The 21,408-nt window shown below is 38.7% G+C and overlaps 1 long non-coding RNA gene across 1 annotated transcript; it reads right to left on the bottom strand.

Annotated features, from left to right (window-relative positions):
* Positions 1-7,864: 7,864 nt before the first annotated feature.
* Positions 7,865-10,961, bottom strand: LOC147755164 (uncharacterized). The gene is made up of 3 exons (XR_015328988.1): positions 10,828-10,961; positions 8,585-8,893; positions 7,865-7,988 (listed from the first exon to the last, which is right to left on the bottom strand). It is a non-coding gene; the product is annotated as an uncharacterized LOC147755164 (long non-coding RNA).
* Positions 10,962-21,408: the final 10,447 nt, after the last annotated feature.

Here is a 21,408-nt window from a genome sequence, read left to right as displayed (position 1 = left end):
TGTTATTTGCTAATTGTTTGAACCTGGCAGCAGACGATCTATTGTCTATTCACAATTTCGAAAATGGAAACCAGGTACCCAGGTATCTCCTCTCAGTAGAAGCATACGAGCAACTAGAATAATAATCATACAAAATAGCTCTATATAAGAGCAATTGCATTTATTGATTGATCGTCGTAACACGTATGCTTACGGCTACTGGATAAGCTCAAGGTGGAAATGTATTTGTCAAAGCCTAATGCTATTGTGACAGAAAGAATGCATTAAAGTGTTGGGTATAGCGCCTAAATCTGTGAACGCTATCGAAGAACGAAAAAAGCAGATGTTGTACTAGATATTCAAAATGCAGGGTAGCAAAATTACTCCGAAAAAAATGTAACCCTACTTGAAACTATCATATCTTGCGAAGTTCTTTCGCACTTCGCGAAAGATCATGTTTACTGAAATATGATTTTAGAGTGCTAAGGAAATGCCTTCTTTACTTGTGCAAGAGTTCAGGACTTATTTATTTAACGTCAATAGAAAAGCAGCTCTGTTGACACTGGCGGCGAAAATAGCCGCAAACTAATATTGCTCACAATAAGTTTGCTAGTATTTTGAAGAGATGCTGCCCATCTAGCTCTAACCTTATATAAGGTTAGAGCTAGATGGGCAGTAGATGCCTGTACGCTTGGTATGGTATGGCAACCATCGTAATTTTATGCACCTAATTGACATTTAGATCTTTCGGACGGCCTATTTAGGGTTTTGCTGGATTGCGAGGCGGCCTGTGATACCTTAGGTCCTTAGGACGTGCAGGAGACAGTTGGTCGAACTAAGGATCAAAGCGACGTTTTTTTTTTTATTGTTTTGAAAAGAGAGGTCAGCTATAAATTAGTTGGCAAGCTCGCCTAAAGTCGTAAATTTCTCGTTTCGATGGCGAAACCCCGTGGGTCTCCGATGGCGCATAAAGTGTCGAAACTTCCACACATTTTACGTAATGAATTATGGAACCTAAAATCCTTTTTGATAAAAAGATATAAAAATAGCATGCGTGATTCAAGGTGTAGAAGGTTTAATCCGTACTCGGAAGCTATGGCTTTTTCTTGTTTTGATAAAAAAAAAATTAAACTTCCTGTCATAAGGAGAGAAATAGCCAAAATGTCTATCTCTTTAAAAGTTCAAGTTTCGATATCTAGGAACTTGAATTTAATATCACACACGTTGACAATAAAAAGTGGCATTAAATTCCATTTAAAAAATCTCTACATGCAAAAAACGAGAGCGACTTGTCAATGAATAGCAAAAAATATGCTTTTCTCTAGAGATCCCTAATTTGATACTACCAGCTGAGCCTTATTGTTACAAAAAACTGCATTCATCTCGTTAGGCTTTTTTTATTGATAGAACATCAATGGATGTGTTCTCGAGCTCATTGGGTCCAACTTAAGTACCTAAAGGAAGAACAGCAAATGTCGTCGGCCCCCTAATCTAACATTGTGTATAGTAGTATTTCCTATAGTAATAATATTAATAGGGGTAAAAATAATTTCTTACCTCAGTCGTTCTTACCCCACTATAGAATTTAACGCGTTTTTTTATGATGTGTTTGACAGTGTTGTGATTTTCCAGGCGAACGAGATATTTGCTGCAATCCCGTACTGTACATACTGTTTGGTCTTCGCTTTTATGTGTTTTCAGTGGCCGATAGGCTCAAATCGTCTTACGATATTATCAATTCTTGTTCCTGACCAGTGGAGCTCTTTCCTTGCGGTTGAAATTCTGGTCCATTTCGTGGTTACTACGTGGAGTACGCATCAGCTGGTAAAAGCTTCCTGCCTTTTCCGAAGAGAGGTAACTCGAAAATTGTAATTTATTTTGTTTCGTCCATATGACGATTTTCCATCGCAACAAATAGTTTTACATATAGGCCACGGCAACTGGAAGGTTTCTTTCGAAAGCTACACTATTCGTTGTAGTAACTGGTTTTAACTTTTTCAATCAAATTTTAGATCGTCAGGATAATATCTATACCATTTACCTTGCAATATAGTGTTTGTGCTTAAGAACGTAGTTAGTATAAATAGGGCTACGGCTTGACACCCACGGGCAGCGTAAAGGCATGCTGGTATATCAAACAACATTTTCTAAAATTCGAAATTGGCAATTACAGTTGTTGACAGATGGGACATGTGCGATTTGATAAAAACTTAAGGTAAACGATAAAGTTTGAACCTTCATTGGGTAAACTGTTTGTTGAATTGTACTATACATACATACATACATACATACATACATACGTACATATATTGTACAAGATGTATGATTTGCTGTTATAATATGTTGGCTGTAATTATAATTTTGTGGCGTAATGTTATTTTGATAATAAGACACCAAGACCCTGGCAGTCCTAACTTTGCGGCCGTGCGGAGCAGGGACCAAAAAAGATTTTTTTTTGGGCCTAACCTCAGTATCGATAACAATAATTATCTGTCTTAGAGAAGAAAGTCTTTTCAGTTTTAAAATCTAAGCAAAATGTATTGAAATTAATGTAAAATAATATTTCTGATACAAAGCTAGCCAAATTTAGCGGTTACACTCCTCTTTTTGTAAAATCGTAATATCTTGTCTGATCTCCTTTTTTTTAATCGAATTGTCAATTGAAAGTTTCTGTAGTACACATTCGAAGATTCTGACATGGTAGTTGCTTGCGAGCGTTGACCACCTAGGCGACAGTAAAATTATCCTGAACCCATCGAATACATGTAGAGAAGGAACCTATTTTTTTAGAAATGGCTATTTGCCCTAATATGGAAGAAATTTCATCGCCTCATTTCGCTACAGTCGTCACAACCCAAAAATGTTATGTAGTCCTATATAAAGAGACAAACTATACTTCGAAATCGTAAAATTAAGAAGGATGAGAACTCAAATCCTGGGTGAGATTCAGCAAAAATCTAATTCGGCACTGTTAACCTAATTATTGACCGTTTTTCTGACTATTCTATTCTGTTCAACGATAGCTCTCAGATTTTGGGAACGATAGTCTCGGAATAAGTCGAAGTAACGATCTAGTAATAACTATTTAATTTTTATGCTAGTGATCTAAACTTGCTTACATAACAGGTGACTTTCCTCTAGTCTTCCTTTTAAGCTTCAAAGATTGTACCTCTTAGAACTATGCCAATATTTTTGTATTGAAAGTACTTTTTAGCGCCTGAAAATTACTTGCTCGATATATTCAGACTAATCTGTGCATATCGATAGAACTGCATTAGTCGTTAAGACTAAACAATGTCAAAAAATAGTGGAAATGTGACTTTGCTGATTAGATAGAATGTTTCAAGATTAAGCTTCAACTTTTTTCCCAAGTTTCACTTTTGTTAACGGTGAATTACGTTTCTCCTCAGGTACAGAAAATACGTCAGATGATATTTGTGGCGGCACTTCGTGATCAACAGGTGGGACCTGTCTGGCTAGGAAATCCTCAGGGCTGGATCAGTGGGATGATCATATGTTCTTCTGCCATAACTTATGCCGTCCTAATAAAGTCTCTATTTCAATGGCAGGAGGAAGTTGTCTATTATCCTTGGACTGACTGACCAAACAAAGACTACGAAACGATTTTCGTGAGCTACCAGAGAGGTGACTGACAATACATACAACGTAAACACCTCAAAATCAAGAGAGAAGAGGAAAGGCAAGAAGAAAGAGCGGAAACTTAATCGATTATATATTGCATGCCTGATGAAAGCGTATATTAACTGGGAGGAGAGAAATTAATTAATTAAAAAGCAATAATTTCTCTCGGGATACTAATAGGACAGACGAATTCTTCCTGCGACAATTAGTGCTGTTCGTACGTCCATGGAGTGGCGTAAATCAGTCTTAAGTCATTATGTTCTATTGGGGCAACGCTTGGTTTAAGCGTTGCAATAGGATGCACAACGAGAGGTATAGGCCAACCGCGAGCATTCGCTAGGATGGAGAGTGAAAAGCACGAATAAAACACGTGCTGATTTGTGTTTGTATGAAGCTGATTCAAGTATACTTCGCTTGCTTAACAAGTACGAAACAAGGGCTTGTCGCTTAGTGATATATATATATGTATATATATATATATGTATAGAAGACATTGTGATGCTCTTAACTGGTTGAGCCTAGCAGAATGGTTTGTGAATTACTCACGGGGGGCGCCACGGCCGGGCACTTGTTGCTCCTGAAGGCATCCTTTCAGAATGTTTTGAGCCTCTCCGCAGGATAGGCCACGATCTCCTGTCTTGTATTGAATAAGTGAGTAAGTGAATGTATGCAGGGCGCGTGAAACACTGACTAAACTTCGGACTCGTTACGCCGGATTGTAAGTTGTTGTTTAGTCCACACATTTTGTTTTGAAGGGCCTCTGACTTGAGCGTCGGCACACTGAAAGTTAACTTAAGTGTACAGCAGAATAATCTATGACTATGAGACTTCGGCGGCCACTCACGCTAAAGTAAGTGTAGAGACACACTTCGCTTTCATTAGTTTTAACCGACTGCTGAAAAGGAACACCGATAAACACCATTAAGTAAACCCATGAAAATTCTTGTGAAAGAAAAACTCATGAAAAAAAGCAAAAGCTATTTTCTATTTGAGTTCTCTACAAGTCGGCTTAATAGTACAGCTTCAGCATACTGTTAACTGGGTAACACTAAGCAAGGTTCATCTAAAGTGTGTCTTGTAGAGAGAAATCGAAAACTGTTAGTTTCGACTAATATCCGTAAGTTTCGATCGCCATACGGTAAGTTGCCAGTAACTATCATATGATATTCATAATATAGACTTTCCCTGCCAGTACAAGGTAAAACGAAAAACTGTAATTTAAATCTAACGAACACTTTCAAATAGAGGCAGACGGTTTTCTTGTGATAAACGTTTCTTCCCTTCGTTACCAAATGAGGACTGAAGATTGAGCAGAGGTTAGAATCGTGATTTACGAATACGCATCCGCTGCACATTGTAGCACTTACTGCTGTATCCTTCGCTACCAGACAATGCGTATGACTCGGCTCAGATCGCGTCCTGTCTATTCCACGTATATTATAAAGAGTGTAGAAGTGACAATTTTAAACGAATTATTGATAGATGTGACATATCTGCACCCGTTGCGGAATACCATATGCTGTGATATGGTACGTATCAGTGATTTTCCCTATGTAGATATTGCGTTGTTGGACTTTGCTGCATAATTCTCTATTGTATGTACTATGGTGGGATCACCCTATCTAACAGCTGCTTGGGTTTCGCGCGTCGAATATTTTTTGCTACCATATACTCAATTAGATTTGCACAACTTTTTATTGGCTCAGTAAAATACCACCTAATAATAAACTGCTGGATTCACAATGGACAAGTTCTAGCTTCGTTATTTAGTTACAGATCTCGTAACCAATGAGTATACTACTTGCTTCACCTGCGCGGCAGTCGACGCATGGATTCGGAGACTTGTAAACAATATTTTTTTGGCCAACATGTGAAACCCATTCAGAGGCGTCGAACTATCCAGGGCTGCAATTGAGAATTGTGTGAAAATAGTCATTGAAAGATCATCTGGTTAATATCGCCTCTTATGTACAGTGTGAGTAAGGCACTTCTGGGCCTGGCTAAGGTAAAAACAGAACCCTACATCTACCTGTAAAAGAACCCTGCTAAGATCTGTTCTGAGCTGAGATGAGACTATGATGGGAGGACGTTAAGTTTAAACATCCACGGAGAATGTATGCATTAGCTTTTTGGAAACGCCAGTAATGGTTTTTAAATATACAATAAACAAAATCTTGTTTTTCCGAGAGGAAATTTTTCTGGCCACGTTGATTTCCTGATATAAAGTGCTTTTATTTTCGGAAATGTATTGAACTTAGAAACAGGACACAGGAAACCTCTTGCGATGACTGAGAGAGCCATTGCCATAATCAACGTAAAAGCTACACCCGATACTGGCAAAGCAGGTTAATGCGCACTATCCAATCGTTATTTTACGTGTCAATGTCATACAAATGCTCTTGCGCGAAAAAAGTTACGGAAAAAAGACGCTTCACGTGGTCTCGGGCACTTCATATTTAGTATATTAATAGGTTTGAGAATTTAGTAGGTTTAAACATCTGGAATATAGTGTCCTATTGTATCATACTCTCAAATATATGTATCTCACAGGTTTAAGCGTTAAGATTTGCAGTACTGAAGACGGCCTCAAAACTTTTTGCATAAATTGGCGGAACTAGATCTAAGGAAGGCGCTATCTATGAACGGCCAGGAAGTTACGCTTTCTGGAGGTTTCTTCCGTATCGAAAATGCTCCAGTGCTACGATCGAATCAGTAAAACAGATTAATGAAATAACAACGCATGATATTCTAAAATGCTAAAGGTGACTCAAGTTAAATATAAGCAAATTTTGGTGCATGAATGTTTAACTAAGTGGTTACGCTTCTGCACGGGCAATACGTGATACTATCTATACAAGTTATTGTTTATTTTTCCTTGGGGAAGAGAAGCGATGTCTCTGTAGGATTCTGCCCTTCATATAGTCCCACAGGATAATATAGGGAGACGCAAGTCACAGTACTAGAACGGCTAGTCCCCGCCGCGCGTCAAGGTCAACCGGCCCGGAAACTTTGTTTCAAACAGATAATTTACTGCTCGCGTTGTGGCGTTTTGTTGAAACCAAAGGTAGTTTGTACCGAATACCCTCACTTCAGGCCACCAAAAATTTGTCATGATAGAACTTGCTATCGATTTCGGCATCGCCATCGCCACTGCGCTGCTCTTCCATCGTCCTCTTCGAAAACAAAAAAAAAAGTTAATAACACCTTCGCTTTACAGTCCGCACTAGACAGTAACTTCCTGTTAACTTAACGAGCCTTAAAATAACGAGCAATTACCTCGTAATTGCTCGACATTCACCTTTGTATTATCTGAGCGCCAAATGCGGCAATCTCATTTATTCGCATAGCCATTCAGTCGAATTAGTGAGCCTAATGAGAGAATTATATGATCAAAGAAGTCCCTAGCACGCGCATTGCGTTTCAGCATGTGGTCACCGAATAAACGACGCCTCTGATGGTCTTGAGTCCTCAACAGTTAAGTGAACTACACCTTGTAGGAATGTAAATGCAACGTTTGCTTTAATATGAGTAGCAGAGTGGTCCTCGATAGCCTGAGTTGTGAAGAACTACGTCGTGATGAACCCTTTAGATTGGCATCCACACTGCTGCTTACTAGAGCAATTTTTTTCGTTCGATTCATGCTCTACTTGGCCTACTCTATCTGCGAATGAGTTAGCCTGTGTTCCTTGATCAACTGCCTGCTTTTTACGCCAACGGTAATTATCGTCCGTATCCAGCACGACGCTCGCGCGAAGTGTCGCGGAATGGAAATTTCATACGAAAAACGGAGGACGATAAACAATCTCCAAGCACTTTTTTGTTTACAGAGACAGGATTTAAACGACAGGATCGGCCGACAGCCTTGTGCGCGCCCAATATATTTTTTCGTCTGCTCTGTCTGTACACCTCACTCCTGTTGATACTCTTTAAACTGAACCGATAGTGTTCTAATTATTGGGCCACTTACGGCTAAAACCTGAATGCTGTTTCTTTTCGAATTTTGTTAGAGAATTCAAATTTTCATATATCTAAATACAAAACCGGCGCTTCCCACAGTACTGAAAATCACTAATTTCGTGTTTCACATGTCTGTTTTGCTGAGCCCCGCTTGAATTTTCTAACGTTACCGAAAAAAAAGCCGATGGGCGCTATAGTTTTTAGCTCGATTTTAAAGTAGAGATAGTCTACGATACTAATTGCTTACCTTTAAATAACAGTACTAATGGCAATCGAAAATTTAATGGTCCTACTTTAGAACTGTCCGCATTTAATTATTTGTGTCTGACAGCAAAATAAGGTCTATGGTCGAGCAAACCTGGCTCCACCCGAATCCCAGGACGTTCTTCAATGTTTTCTTTGTTGAGTGCCTGAAAGAGATGACCTGAGTTGCCAAAGCAAATAGACATACTGGGCCAATTACTAGAGTATTCTAAGTTTTGAAAAAACTTAGAATACTCTAGAACTTTTTTTCAAAAGTTTCGATACTAAAAAGAAAAAAATAGCCGGTTGGATAAATTTACGAGGTTAAAGCTGCACATCCATTGCGGAAACGGATGGTTTTTGATCCTGTTACATCAAATAAAAGGAGACACTATCATGTGTGGATAAAAAGAAAAACAATGACAGAAAAGTGTAATGTCTGTGCGACTTTGTAACAATTTCAAATAAAATACAATTTGAAATAAAATCAAAATAGCTTTCCAAATGTAAGATTTATATACACCTTCATACCGTCTTTTTTTCAACAGCAACCGCCATATTCTCTATGGATTGCAAAAATTATTCTAATTAAGTTTTCGCAGCGACTGGCGTTATATGTTAAAAAGTAGTAAAATCCAAACGAGTTTATTTAAAAAATTTAGGACATAACCTATTTCAGGAGCCGAATGCTGTGAGCCACTCCTTGCTAATGCTTGGCCAAAAGAAATCTTTTTGAATAGGTTTGTTTGATCCCAGCTGTTACCTTAGATGCCTGTCTTCAAAGTTGGCGAAAGACGTATACTTGTATCTACAGAAACGTGTTTATCCGACGTCTGCGGTACTACAAGGCTTATTCCAAGTAGAACGTAAACATAAAACATCGAGGAGGCTGAATGCGTCGTCAGATGAAGTCCTAGAGGCCATGCAGTTTCCGAAAAAGGCCTTCTTGAGGCGAAATTTTTGATCCAGTCGAGAAGTACAACAAGCCGTTCTAGATGATTCCTAAATTTTGACGCAGAGATTAGCAGTCGTTTTTGGAACCGATTCGAACGCCAACTGGAGTAACTGTCGCCTGGATAAACTCGAAAAATCGATATTTTTACTTTTTTAGCGTTTAAGACTCGGTGGCTATTTAACCTTTCAACTGTTGGAATTTTTGGCCTAGTCAGGAAATTGTTAGGTTCGATTGATTTCTCTGATAAGCGAGACTCTAGACTAGAAGACTAGACATATTACTATCGCTTTAATCGAAATTAACTATTCAAACATTGTTTGTAAGTTTAGGGAGACGTTTTCCAGCCTGTGACCCGCGAATCGAACGCGTCGTCGAAACGAACAGTGGCTTGTTGAAGCAGCATTTGTGAGGGTCATTTTTAGGCACTTAACAAACGTTATCTAATTTGCTTTTCGCAGATACAGGTTAATAGCTAAGCGACACCAATATTCTCGGTTGAATAGTCTTGTCTCATTTTAGACGTCAGCCTGTTTTTAAAACATCCGAAAAGCACAAAACAACACTTCAGCAATCTCTCTTTGAATGCTAAAAATGGTATATATTGATGTAGTTCAGTTACCTTAGTTTGCCTTGCGCTTACAAAGATTATGTAGTTACTGTTTTTATCCTAATAGGATGTGACAAAAAGAGGCCATCCCAAAACGTTACAACTAGGAAGCTTTCAAAGAGGTATATCTTATCCTTAAGGCTTATGGTCATGTCAACTGCCAGCTGCGTAGGAAGCCATCGTTTGCCGTAGGAAAGCTTGACGTTGTAGCAAGTGTACTGCTAATGGGACAAATATAGAAAGCACATCTTTCCTTTATAATTTCATATCTGCATTTAAACTATTTGAGAAAACGCATCTATGCTTTCCTTCCTAGACCATGGATGCCAATTAGATACACTGGGAATAACGCATATTAGGAAAGTCATAGGCTGCTAATCACTGCACCCTTGAATAGCATGCTAGTGGAAAATAAAACTTCGAAAATAGCCATAAGACCCAATTTATGATTCATCATTACTTTGCTTGATATAAATGTGTGCCGCGAATATTTTAAAATCGTTATGCTTTAGATGCCCAGCAATATGTATACTATAACCAACGGGCTTGAAGTGATGGCAAATTCTACTTTCAGGACAATGAAGGGAAAGCCTGTTCTAGGACTCAAAACCTGTTTATCTCGAACATAACTTTTTCCTGCTCTGTTACGTTCTGATAGGCGGCATTGAATAAGCCATGACTGATCCAAAGCGACGGTAAACAAATTTTTTGTTTATTGATCGTGCTTGCATAAATAGCGCGCCACACGTGTTTCAATCCGCCCTGAATGCAGTTCGTATGGAAGTAGCTTTTCGCTTATTTCTTTCATCCTCGTTGCATTTTTTACAATTGCACCATATTCGCATCACGGAATCCGAAGTCTGTTTTGTTGACGAGTTTTTGCCCAATTTTTATCAATATTCGATGGAGCCCGCTAGCGCTCATTTTTGAGAATCAGGGACACGATTACTGAGAATTGATTTTTAATCACTTTCTAATCGTAGAACACCAAGGATCTCATGTAAATAACTCAAATTTCGTCCGCTGCTGACACCTAACTTGAAACCTCTTTAAAATTTTATTTTTCACCACCAGCGCCTTCCAAGGATAAGCGATTAGCTAACAAAAGTACTACAAAGTGCGTTTGCTAAGCACCGTAGTCAATCCCAGACTGGTGTAATGCGGGTCCTGCATTGAATGACGCAAGGTCTCCTCGTTCGTAAAGCTCTGGCTTTAACTAGGATTCAACCAATTCTCGGCATTGGCAAGGGCATTCTTGGCAGAAAAAATGCCGGATTCGCTTGAGAATGCCGTACGCGAGAACATCAAAATATAAGTTAATCTGGCATCGTTGTCAAGATCATTTCTGCCGCTTCGACTATAAGGCGGCTCTAAGGAACTCACAATGTTGTTTCTGCATGTTGCTGAGATGTGGTTTAAGCCTTTGCTGATGCCAAATTCTCACCTTGTTGTTGCGTAGCAGCACTAAAAGTTTCTCGGGACTAACGGCGGTCTCTCCTCTTTACGATACCGTGGTGGCGACAACAAGCAACACAAGAGAATTCGTGCGTTATTCAATTGGACGCTGCTTCTGAAATCAACTTCTTCAGTCGACTAACTTATGAGGCTGTTCTGCCAGGAGGAGCGTGCCAGGAGTATAACGAGAAAAGCTTCTGGTGAGTTTAGTGGCATCGTAGAGTGTTGAAGGCATTCCGCGAGTCTACTTTGAATAGAACCTCGCAGACACAACAATCAAAGCAACGCTTCGTTTTCGGCCAGTTCCAGGCTAGATTTCATTTTACATCCGAATTTAAATAAGGTGACTATGTGGCGTCAGTCAGGTAAAAGTGGGAGAGTTAGCGGTAAGAAGGAAGTCATCGCAGGCGATACTGTCATCCTAGTTTCGTCGAACGTGCTCCAATGGATTCATAATTTAAGCTTGTAACTACAGGTTAGTAATCATTACCTACTAATATGGGCAATGAATGCGATAGATAGAAGCTGTAGATGTAGACAAAATATGTTCCCTTGGCAATTTTCTATGCCGTACGTTCGACTAAGGCTGCGATGTTTCCACGACGTTGTTTAATTGTTTCTCTTCTTATCGTTTTTCTGCATCATAGTATGCTAACTTTAATGTAATCGATTACTTTTCTTCAATATACTTATAGTGCCTCAAAATTATTGTGGGGCCATGGGTCCGGCGTCATAATTATTTTACTAAATATCTGAAATCTTAACTGGGCTTTATGCGATGGCGTAACCACGTTTGCTATGGATACTTTCCTTGGCCTTGGGATTATTTTATAGCAGACACCATTTGTTAAATACTTAGGAGATGCTCATGGTAAGAAAACCGAGAATCTAAAAAGCTACAAGGATTTATATCAAGGTGACTCCTATTAAAAAAGAAATCTATAAAAACCCTCATGTCGGTTGGTGAACCTCAGTTTCGCTGTGAATGGATTTTCTCTATTTACTCATCCACTGTATCAGTGGTAAGTGTATGGAAATGGTGCCAACCTGAAGCACGGATGCTGCTTAGGAGAGGGGGATCTTATTTTATTCTTCTTCAGGCTTGCTACGGACTGACGCTGTGTTATGGAAATATGATAACCTTAGCTATGTAGGAATATTTTCGGTTTTTTTTTCCAGTAATATATTTGCTTCGACACATCATGTTGATTTGTTTGCACATGTTGACTCAATTAGGGTAGGTTTATTATTAAGCAGCACTGAGCTGCTTTAAACCATAGCTATCTCGACATTATATAGGAAAATAAGTTCCAGTTATATATGGCTGCTCATAAAGAACTCGCGTTGCATATAGAACGCTGTTTACTAGATAAATATTCCTAACTAGATAAATGTCCAATTTACTTGGCTTTTCGCTGAGGTCTGTCATACTAGACCTCAGTAAGTGTAACATCAACTTAATAACAGTATAAAATGTAGACTTCGCATTTCTCGGCTCATTAGTTGGTCTACGTTGGCGAGCGATTACGACGTACGCAACGACTTATATATATAAAGCTTATAAATTTGGGTCGACTGTTTCCAATATTGAGACACACCAAAAATCGGTATACTTATTTGCAGTAAATATTTATTACGGCAAGCTTAAGCGCCGATCAATACCAGCGAACCATTTTTTTTTGTTTTTGAAAACAAGTAATCATTTTTTCCCGTCATCCATCTTTTTTCTATCCATTCGGAGATCTATTATTCTTCATCTATATTTCAGTGTTCTAATTATATTGTTTCATTTGTGGAAGTCACACTACTCTTGCTTATAATGTTGTTATTCAAAATGTTACGAATTACTATGGAATATTAATGCAGTACCATAAGGTCACACGAATTTTTAAAGATTTTTAACTACAAAAGGCTGCGTTTCTTTTTGCGGAACTTCCCAAACACTTTGTTTGGGAAGTCACGATGTTTTTGGAAATTTGTTATATGTAAATGTAATATTAAGGTCAATAGGCATCTGATTCTGATCACTATGGGACTGGTTCGACGTTTTCTAACTTCTGTAGCTACTAACTATTCGAATTGCCTCCTGTTTCTATGCCAGCGTTGGTACCACTGGTTGTGTTGTCATACAAAGGCGTTGCATTCACTCATTTGCCAGCGTTCATGCCCTTGGAAGCGTAAAACAACTTCGCCGGAATATTGTCTAGCCTCTTAACGAATACTGCCCCCATACTTTTTAGCCATGTATTACTGATTTCTTTTTACCTTACATGCTCTTGTGGCTAAATGCTATACTGAGACGCTTATTTTAATGACAAGCAGCAATTATATATGCCTGCCTCTTTACAGTCCCAAAGTTGAACCTGAGTATGTCGTGATATAATCCTATCATTAGCAAAAGACTTCTTTTGTAAAGAAACCTGTGCTCACTCCGCATCTAGATACATAGTCGTGTAGATAACCGACTACATATTACGTCTGGTAATAGGTCGCTGTTTTTTTTTTAATTAGCGGTTTTTTCAACAGGTCTTTGCCACTGCATGTTTTATTTCTGTGACAATACGTAATGTATCCCCTGACATTTTTCACGGCTTCCTGTTATTTTTTCACTAAATAATGTGTGCCGTCTTGCCAGAAGGTAGCCTGTTTTGTTCCGGATGTTTTGCAGTTACGTTTCGAATTGTTGAGCTACATCGAGGATAAGATTACGAAGGTGGTTGCCCAGCAAATGGAAAGGCGAAAATCGATCGAAGAACATGGAGAATGCAACAAAACCTCACATTCAGAGTCTGGGAAGGCAACTCTGACGATGTTTGCCGTTTCGCTTTACCATGTGGCAGGATGGCCTGATCTCGTTTGTTGGGCCTTCCATTCTGGAGGAGGATGGTCTGGCTACGCCAATTCAGTTAGGCCAAATAAACGAGCTGATGAACTGCCCGGTTCGCGGGAAACAGTTCCCAGCAAATTTGGTCCTAACAGCCCCACCAAGTGCAATCATAATATTTTTAGGATGTTTAATCTTGAACCTTGGCTTCTTACACGGAGCCACCCGTATGGATTACTGAATCATGTTGATGTATAGACATCACTTCCCATCACCCGCACCAGTTCTGTGTGAAAATTAGTCATTGTGTTCGTGTGATGCTGGAGCAGCTGTTGAATGCCGAGAGTTTATTAGGTAGCCAGTCTTTGATTCTACGGTGGTTAACTGCCTTGTGGCTGCAGTGTATATTTTCTAAGTAATTTATTACTCTTTTTTCTTCAACTGTGCCCACAGATCACTGCCATCAAACTAAGGCGATCAGCCAGAATAGGGGCGTTCTTTAGATTCCGTAAACGGCTTTCAAACGTGACAGAATCTCTTAAGCAGTCCTTTCAGCTACAGCGCCGAGAAATAGGCGGATGTTCCGGGACGTTTTGGCCATGGCCGAATGTATAGAAAGTGTCGAAGATGCGATTTTTTTCACCTGGAACATCTACCGAACTTAAATTGTATTTATAATACGATACCGTTTGGGTACGCCGATAAAGATGGGGAAGCGCTACTGAGCTGTAATTCAGACGTAAACAACAAATGAAACAATGTGCAAGGGCTTTCAAAGGAAATTCGAAAATTACTCAGCCAGATATATGTCGTACACATAAATAACTAACTGAGTCAAGAATCATGTGATTCTAATGATCAATTATAGCAGTTTTAGGCCGATCTAACAGCATAAAAATCCGACGGGAAAGGGTAGTATATGAAACTGTTGTAAAACGATATAGCCCCCGATAGCCCGATATATTTGAGATTTGTCGGAAAGCAAGCGCTGATGTCCCATAGATCGAAGTCAAGTGGGCTTTTAAGGTGGAATAATTTTACCGAGCTTCAGCGGAAGGTATAATATAGCAATTAATCTGTATATTTTTTTCAAACGAGTGTAAGACTCAGCCGTTGCACAATATGGGGTGTAGTGCGATACTAAATTGTGATGTGTCTTCTTCTGTCTACACAGAGAAGCAACTATTTTTTCATTTATGTGGAAGCTTGCATTTATGAACCGATGGTACCATCTGTCATGGCGCATTGCTGCACAGACGTCGCGCGTTTGACAAGAGTCCATTTGCTGAGCACGGACTGGCCGTTACAAGGAAGCCCCACAGAACAGCTGTTGTGTCTGATCGTAATTCAAGCTTAGAGTTGCGCGAGATTAGGCGAAAGCGCCCCCCCCCCCCCCAATGTACAGATACGCACTTTTGTAAGTTCTGTTGCTTATATAAAACCCAATCGAGAAAAAGGCCGGTTTCTTCATAAGGTACGAATAAATTGGATCCTACAAGAGAACAACGTTACTTGGATTAAATGGCTAAATATGTCCTATGTATTCAGTTCCAGCTATTATATCGTGGTACGTAATAAGAAATCCAGTGGGTAAGTTCAATCTCTAGTTTTTAGGCCCAATGGGTTTGACATCGCGATTTATATATATATAATTACTAATCTAGTACACGACAATATCCGCTCACAACTGATTTGGAAACTAAGGAATTCGTTACTAAGTAAGCGCGATGGTGGACCTTAGGACAGCTCTCAGTTGTTCGGTAGTGGAAAGCCTGCGTGTTTAAGTTTATGAATAAACCCAAAGGAGTGAATATATTTGAAACTAATAACACCCTGTCCAAAAGGACCGATAAGGCTATCACTAGAATAATTGGGATAAGCAAGACTATTGCAGAGAGGCCAACAGATACAGTATGTGTGAATAGGAGAACCAAATTGCTACAGAGGAAAGTCCTTAGACATTTGTCAATTAATTTTCCTTATCTGTCTGTTTGCTAGCTGTTTGTGTGATAAATGAAAAGCGCTTTTTTTGTTTTATGTACGTTTACTGTTTTGTTAAATTTAGAATTATTTTTATGTTTATGTTTTTCACGTGTACAGATATTTATTTGACTGCATTGCAAAAGAGTGACACTAAAATTTAACTATTGATTCTCTATGGGTATACTAAGGAATAAAGCTTTTTTTTCCACCTGCAAAATATAAATCCTTTCAAATCATCCAAGATAATGTCTCACCTACAATGGCTAAAAATCAAAATTTTTATAAAGCATGTGCATAGACTAAACGATCGGTCAGGTGATAATATTATTCAATTCTTCCGTATAAACTTATCGCAAAAGGTCCATCGAATAACTTCATTGAATATTGAAGTGTTTCATGCTACACTAAGGCCCAAAACGAAGAGCCAGTAAATGTCTCTCAGATAACACTCGTAGCACAATTATCATCGACGCTCTATTTGAACCACTCGATTTTATCAGCTTTGCACGTCACCCAATACCGCAGAGTTGTGCTTTGTCAGGGCTGTTTCTTTTAACGCTGCTGAGGAAAGACAGTTATACCTAAAGCCAAATGCTCTGATGTATCGCCTAATCTTCGACAACACTCGTCACCACCTGAGATGCGTACTCGTATTTGGTTCAAATACTTGTAGACGTATATGCCATCGATAGCATCGACGACAGCTAGCCAGTATCTTACATTCGTGATTTTAATAAAATACGCGACCTTGAACATTTCGCACAGGCCTGTCAACCTTCATATAAAACGTCTCAGGCTCTCTAAAACTGCTACAGCTATAAACAGGTACAGCCTTTCCTTATTTATACGGCCTTGTTGCAAAGAGATTAAAAGGAACATAGTAGTTCTGTTTCAGAATTTTTCTAATTAACATTCTAACCGAAAGCTTTTAACCTGTCGAACTACCATGCCTCTGAAGAACTATTTCAGCCACGCACCAGACGTGTAATATTAGCTATTTATAAATTTAGGAACGTGCCAGGGGGATTAATGTTATAGTGCGCGATACAGTTAGATATCGACCGTTCGTTTACTGCGCGAGGGCTTGGGCTTGAAGTGTTTTTCCGTAAAGAACAATAGCTTGCAGACTTCTGAACATCTCAGGCCGTCGTCTCTACTTAGGACCAAGCAATAACCTGTCCATAAGTCACTTGAATGGATCGCCTAAATTATAGGTACAGGATGTCTAAGAAAACGCATACATTGATTATCATAACTTTCTGGTTTTTCTTCCTCTATTTCAATTTAAAGTAATGAGGATTAGCTTTCAGCCAAAGCTTGAAACGGGTGAAACGATTTAGGATTTTCATAGACATCATTTTGGAAAGGCAAGAACATCGAGGCATTCTACCAGACAAGAAAGAATACGGCAAAATTATAGAGAAACACCCGAAAACCCTACAGATAAATCGTGAGCCTGCCAGACAAACGTTCATTTAAATTTAGGACGTTTTAAAGAGAAAAGGCACACTTCAACATACGCTAGAAGAAGCGTGTGCTATCAATGAAGGTAACTCTGCAAAGAACTACTTTCTGAATAGTATATCGAGAAAAATGAAGATATACACAGTTATCGGAGAAGATAGGGTGGAGCGATAAAGCCACATTAAAAATGGTAAAATCTATGAACATAACTGTGTTTCCGATCCACATTTTACGCACAAACACTTTTAAATTAGCCAAAAGTTACAGCCATCTTAAACTAGACCATTCTTTTTTAACGGTGCAACGATTCATGTCAATTTCTTTACTATAACAACCCGTTTTATTATGCATTTGGAAGACGGAAGAAGAAGCGAAACAAAACAGCACTATAATCGCAACGTAAAGTATAACCTTTAGAATCTTCCAAATCGATAGGTTGGATAGAGAAGTTCCATAGAATATATTGCCCGTTCCCAATATTTAACGTCGTGGACATTTGTAGAGATACCTTGAAAACAAAATCTACCCTAGAACATCGCAGGTTCTCCAAAAACAGGTGTTGACTATAACGCTGAGTAAGAATGAGCTATAATGCAGAACTAAAACTTGTTAAAGTTTGCTTTTATTAGCTATTTATTGACCCGGATGGTAATATATAATCATTCAAACTTTTATATTACCTCCCAATACTGGTAATTAAGAGGCTTTCAATTTCATCGCATGAAAAGAGCAATAATATACGTCGTATTTCTTATAGATAATTAGGGTAAATACTTATTATATCGATTCAAAATCGCTACTTAGCCTATACGGCTATTACTTTTAACAGAAGCTACAGGCCTTTTCTAGATTGATTTATCATGTAATATAGACTATTAGCCTTGACATTTACAATTATGGCATTTTTTTTATATATATATATATTAATCGACAATGAGTGGTTACACTAGCCTTTGCTAATATTCCGCGCAATGACATTTAATGTCATATCTACTAATATATTCCCTTATACTAAAAATCCGTAATGTAAAAGGGATATACAACTATTTGCCCGTCTATGGTAATTTTTTGCATAAACACGAACAGTGCGCATAATAGGTACCACAAGGACATTGTCAGGAGATGGTCCAAGCGCTTTGTTTCAGATTCGCACGCACGACAGCTCTTCTCCAAGTGTTATTTTCTATATGTAAGCAAACCTTGCGGGCTTGCCCTATCCACGACGTTGATTTTAGACGCACGGATCGGTTTACCTATAGCTTAAACGCGTTCCTATTTTACAAATATGTCTTTTCTTGAAGGACGTACCCATAAAACGTCGCTCACCTGGTTCTGGATTGACCAAACTACCAGAATGAATACTTTGTATCATTTGGTGTTCAATCTTTCATTTCTGTAATGACGTACGTTCAACACATTTATGCAAAATAGTAAAAAAAAACAGAACACGGAAAGTATCTACCAACATTGGGGGGTCGCTATGTTATTCGTGAACGCCGCGACTAGCGAGACGGCCGTAAAATCTGTACCCATGACCTTACTGTTATAACTTATCACCAGCACACCTCTTCCAGCTATCGTATGAGGATGGCTTGTATACTTTGATTTGGTTGCTAGTCTAGTTAGATCAGCTGTTTATGGCGTCTATGTCAAAGAACGCACAAAATAATCTCTAGGTTTATTTTCCTCAATGGGATTGACTCATCACTTACCGATCTAGTTATTCTTTGCCAGAAACGACATTGCGTCGCACAATTTGGGCAACCAGTGTATCTCGCTCAATCTAATAACTCCTCTTGTATAGCTTCCAACATATTTTGATGAACTGCTCAAAAAAAAAACCGCGTCGTTTGTATAATCGAATCAGTATGAGAGAGCCTATAAAAGGGTGAAGCAGATTTTAGCGTTTAACCTATTTGTTGTTAATTTTTTTGTTAAATTTATAGCATTACCGCTAACTGTGCTAACATCTACAAGTGAGCATAGTCTAAAAGTATGTTTGCTATTTTCTTACTTCCGGTACACAAGCTGTTAGGGATTACCTCAGGCACGAAACGAAATATATCTATGCACGTATAGACTATTACATTTAACAGACAAATCCATCATTTATCGGGACAGGTGACTATGATTTTAAGCAACCTCTATGATGACTCAAGATGTGTAGCCACTTAGAGTCTCTCTTCAATAAATGGCCAAAGTGATTGCGAGATTAATTTTGAGTTTTAAATAAGAACATCCGTACAAAAATACCCTATTTAAACCTGTCCGGAAACTGAAATTTCTCTGTGATAAATTTCAGTGAGGAGTATATAAAATTTTGAAGCTTACGCGACTACGGAACACCCCATGGCTCCCGTATAAGGCACGCTAGGATTGAAAGTTGCGAGGCACTTCAGGCCGGTGATCGGCCAAACGTGTTAATCAAAACAGTACGAAAACATTACTTATTTTTGAAACAAAGTTACCTTTATAAACGGAGGATTAAGGTGCAGATAGACTACGAACCTTACTTGTTTCTTTTCAATTGTAAGAGAGCGTTCGTCCGTATCTTCCGGCTTCTACAAAAGGGGGTGACATTTCTGCTGATTTCCGCTGGATGGAGTGCTGAAAGTCGTTAAGATGAATGCACTAAGACGACTTGTACCAAAGAGAACCAGCGTGATTCGGAAAACCTAACTACAGAGTTGGAGAAAGCTATAATTGCGTAAGTCTTGATGTTTCTAGTGACAATTGAAGAAGTTTATAGCACTCGGCAGGCAGGTAAGGCAATCCAACAAGTCCTACATTACATTAGGAATAATTAGTGGCCAATAATATTAGGTGCAGATGATAATTTTTGGCATTACTGAAGTCTTCGATCAAAGCCATCATTAATAAAAAGTTGTCCGCCCGTGTATACTTAATACTGTTTTAAAAAAATATGCATCAGGACATTCAGATTTTGTACGAATGATACAGTTAACACGCTTGTACGTCTCGTACGCGAAAAAAGCTATTGATCCGTCAATGTAAATCGTGCGTAAAGGCGGCAAAGGACGTTGTAAGGATTCAACTGGCAGAGGTTAGAAACTATGGGTATTCTCATATAGACGAACGAATATAGACTTTTAAGGTCAACTAAACGAGACACATAATAGGGCTCGCTCGTAATCGACGCTTCTTGAAAATATGAAATTGTTATATAATAAACAATACCGTCGGTATCTACAACCAAGTAATTGACAACGGTTCTTATCAATAAAGTAGTTAAATCAAAAAGATTGTCGGTAACTTTCGACTCTGAAAGCGAAGATACCTCTGTGGTAGTTCGGAAATTTCTGATAATGTACATAAAATTCACTATGGACCAACTACTGATTGACGTTCTACTGCTGATATAAGCCGGAAAATTACTATACCCCGAATCACGTGGTTGCAAGATAAAACAACTAGTTCCGTTACTATACGTGAGAAATAGGTAAGACTCTTAGGAAATCCCAGTCGTGTGTAGAAAACCTACATACAGATTTGATACGGTGAATACACAATATGAGTCAATCAAAGTATCAAACAACATTAGCAATATTTATGAATTTTTTTCCACTCCCTGAAAACCCCCTGATATTTCTTCCCTGTCGTATACAGTAGAAATTGCAGTGAGGTTAGCCTAGTAGGAAGTAAAAAACCACCGAGGATAGCGACGCCGTAATGAAAACAAGTAGTGAAGTTCTATATAGCTTTATAAATTACGTAAGTGGGAAATCTTATAGCGGACGTTATGAAATCTCTATGACAAGCTTAAGCTAAATTTTGGCTGATTGGAAAGATCGTACAATGAAGCTTCATTTTTGAGATATTGAAGACGAACGTGTTGGGAAACATATACAAGGTATCGCAGTTGAACTTTAGTGTGCAAATACAGCAGACCCACACTTGGGCTAGGATGCTTGTAGTAAACAACGGAAATTAAAAGACTGTTTGCAATGAACTGCATTAATTTCGCATCAAACGTTTGCTTATCCTTTCTCTAAGCGGTCTAAAATGCTCTCATAATTGCATTACAGGCCCCTACACGAGTAGACCGTTCAACAGTACTTTGATGCTTCCTTAAAGTTATTGTCTCCTAGTAGCTTTGAACAGGCTCCTGCGATAAGCGTATTTGAAATCGGTCTATTAGAGAGATAAGTATCTAGCTTCCAGCTTTGCCGTATTCTGAAAATCTCCTTTAAGTTGCTCTTTGGTTTGCCTCTATATAAGTAATACACGGAATAAAATACCCTTATCAGAATCTTCTGACGCCTACTATATAGGATAATC

This window comes from Varroa destructor, unplaced genomic scaffold (genome assembly GCF_002443255.2).
Source record: "Varroa destructor unplaced genomic scaffold, Vdes_3.0 BEIS01000005.1, whole genome shotgun sequence".
Taxonomy (NCBI): Eukaryota; Metazoa; Arthropoda; class Arachnida; order Mesostigmata; family Varroidae; genus Varroa; species Varroa destructor.
The sequence above is the reverse complement of the archived record's forward strand: the minus strand, read 5'-3'. Positions and strand labels throughout refer to the sequence as shown.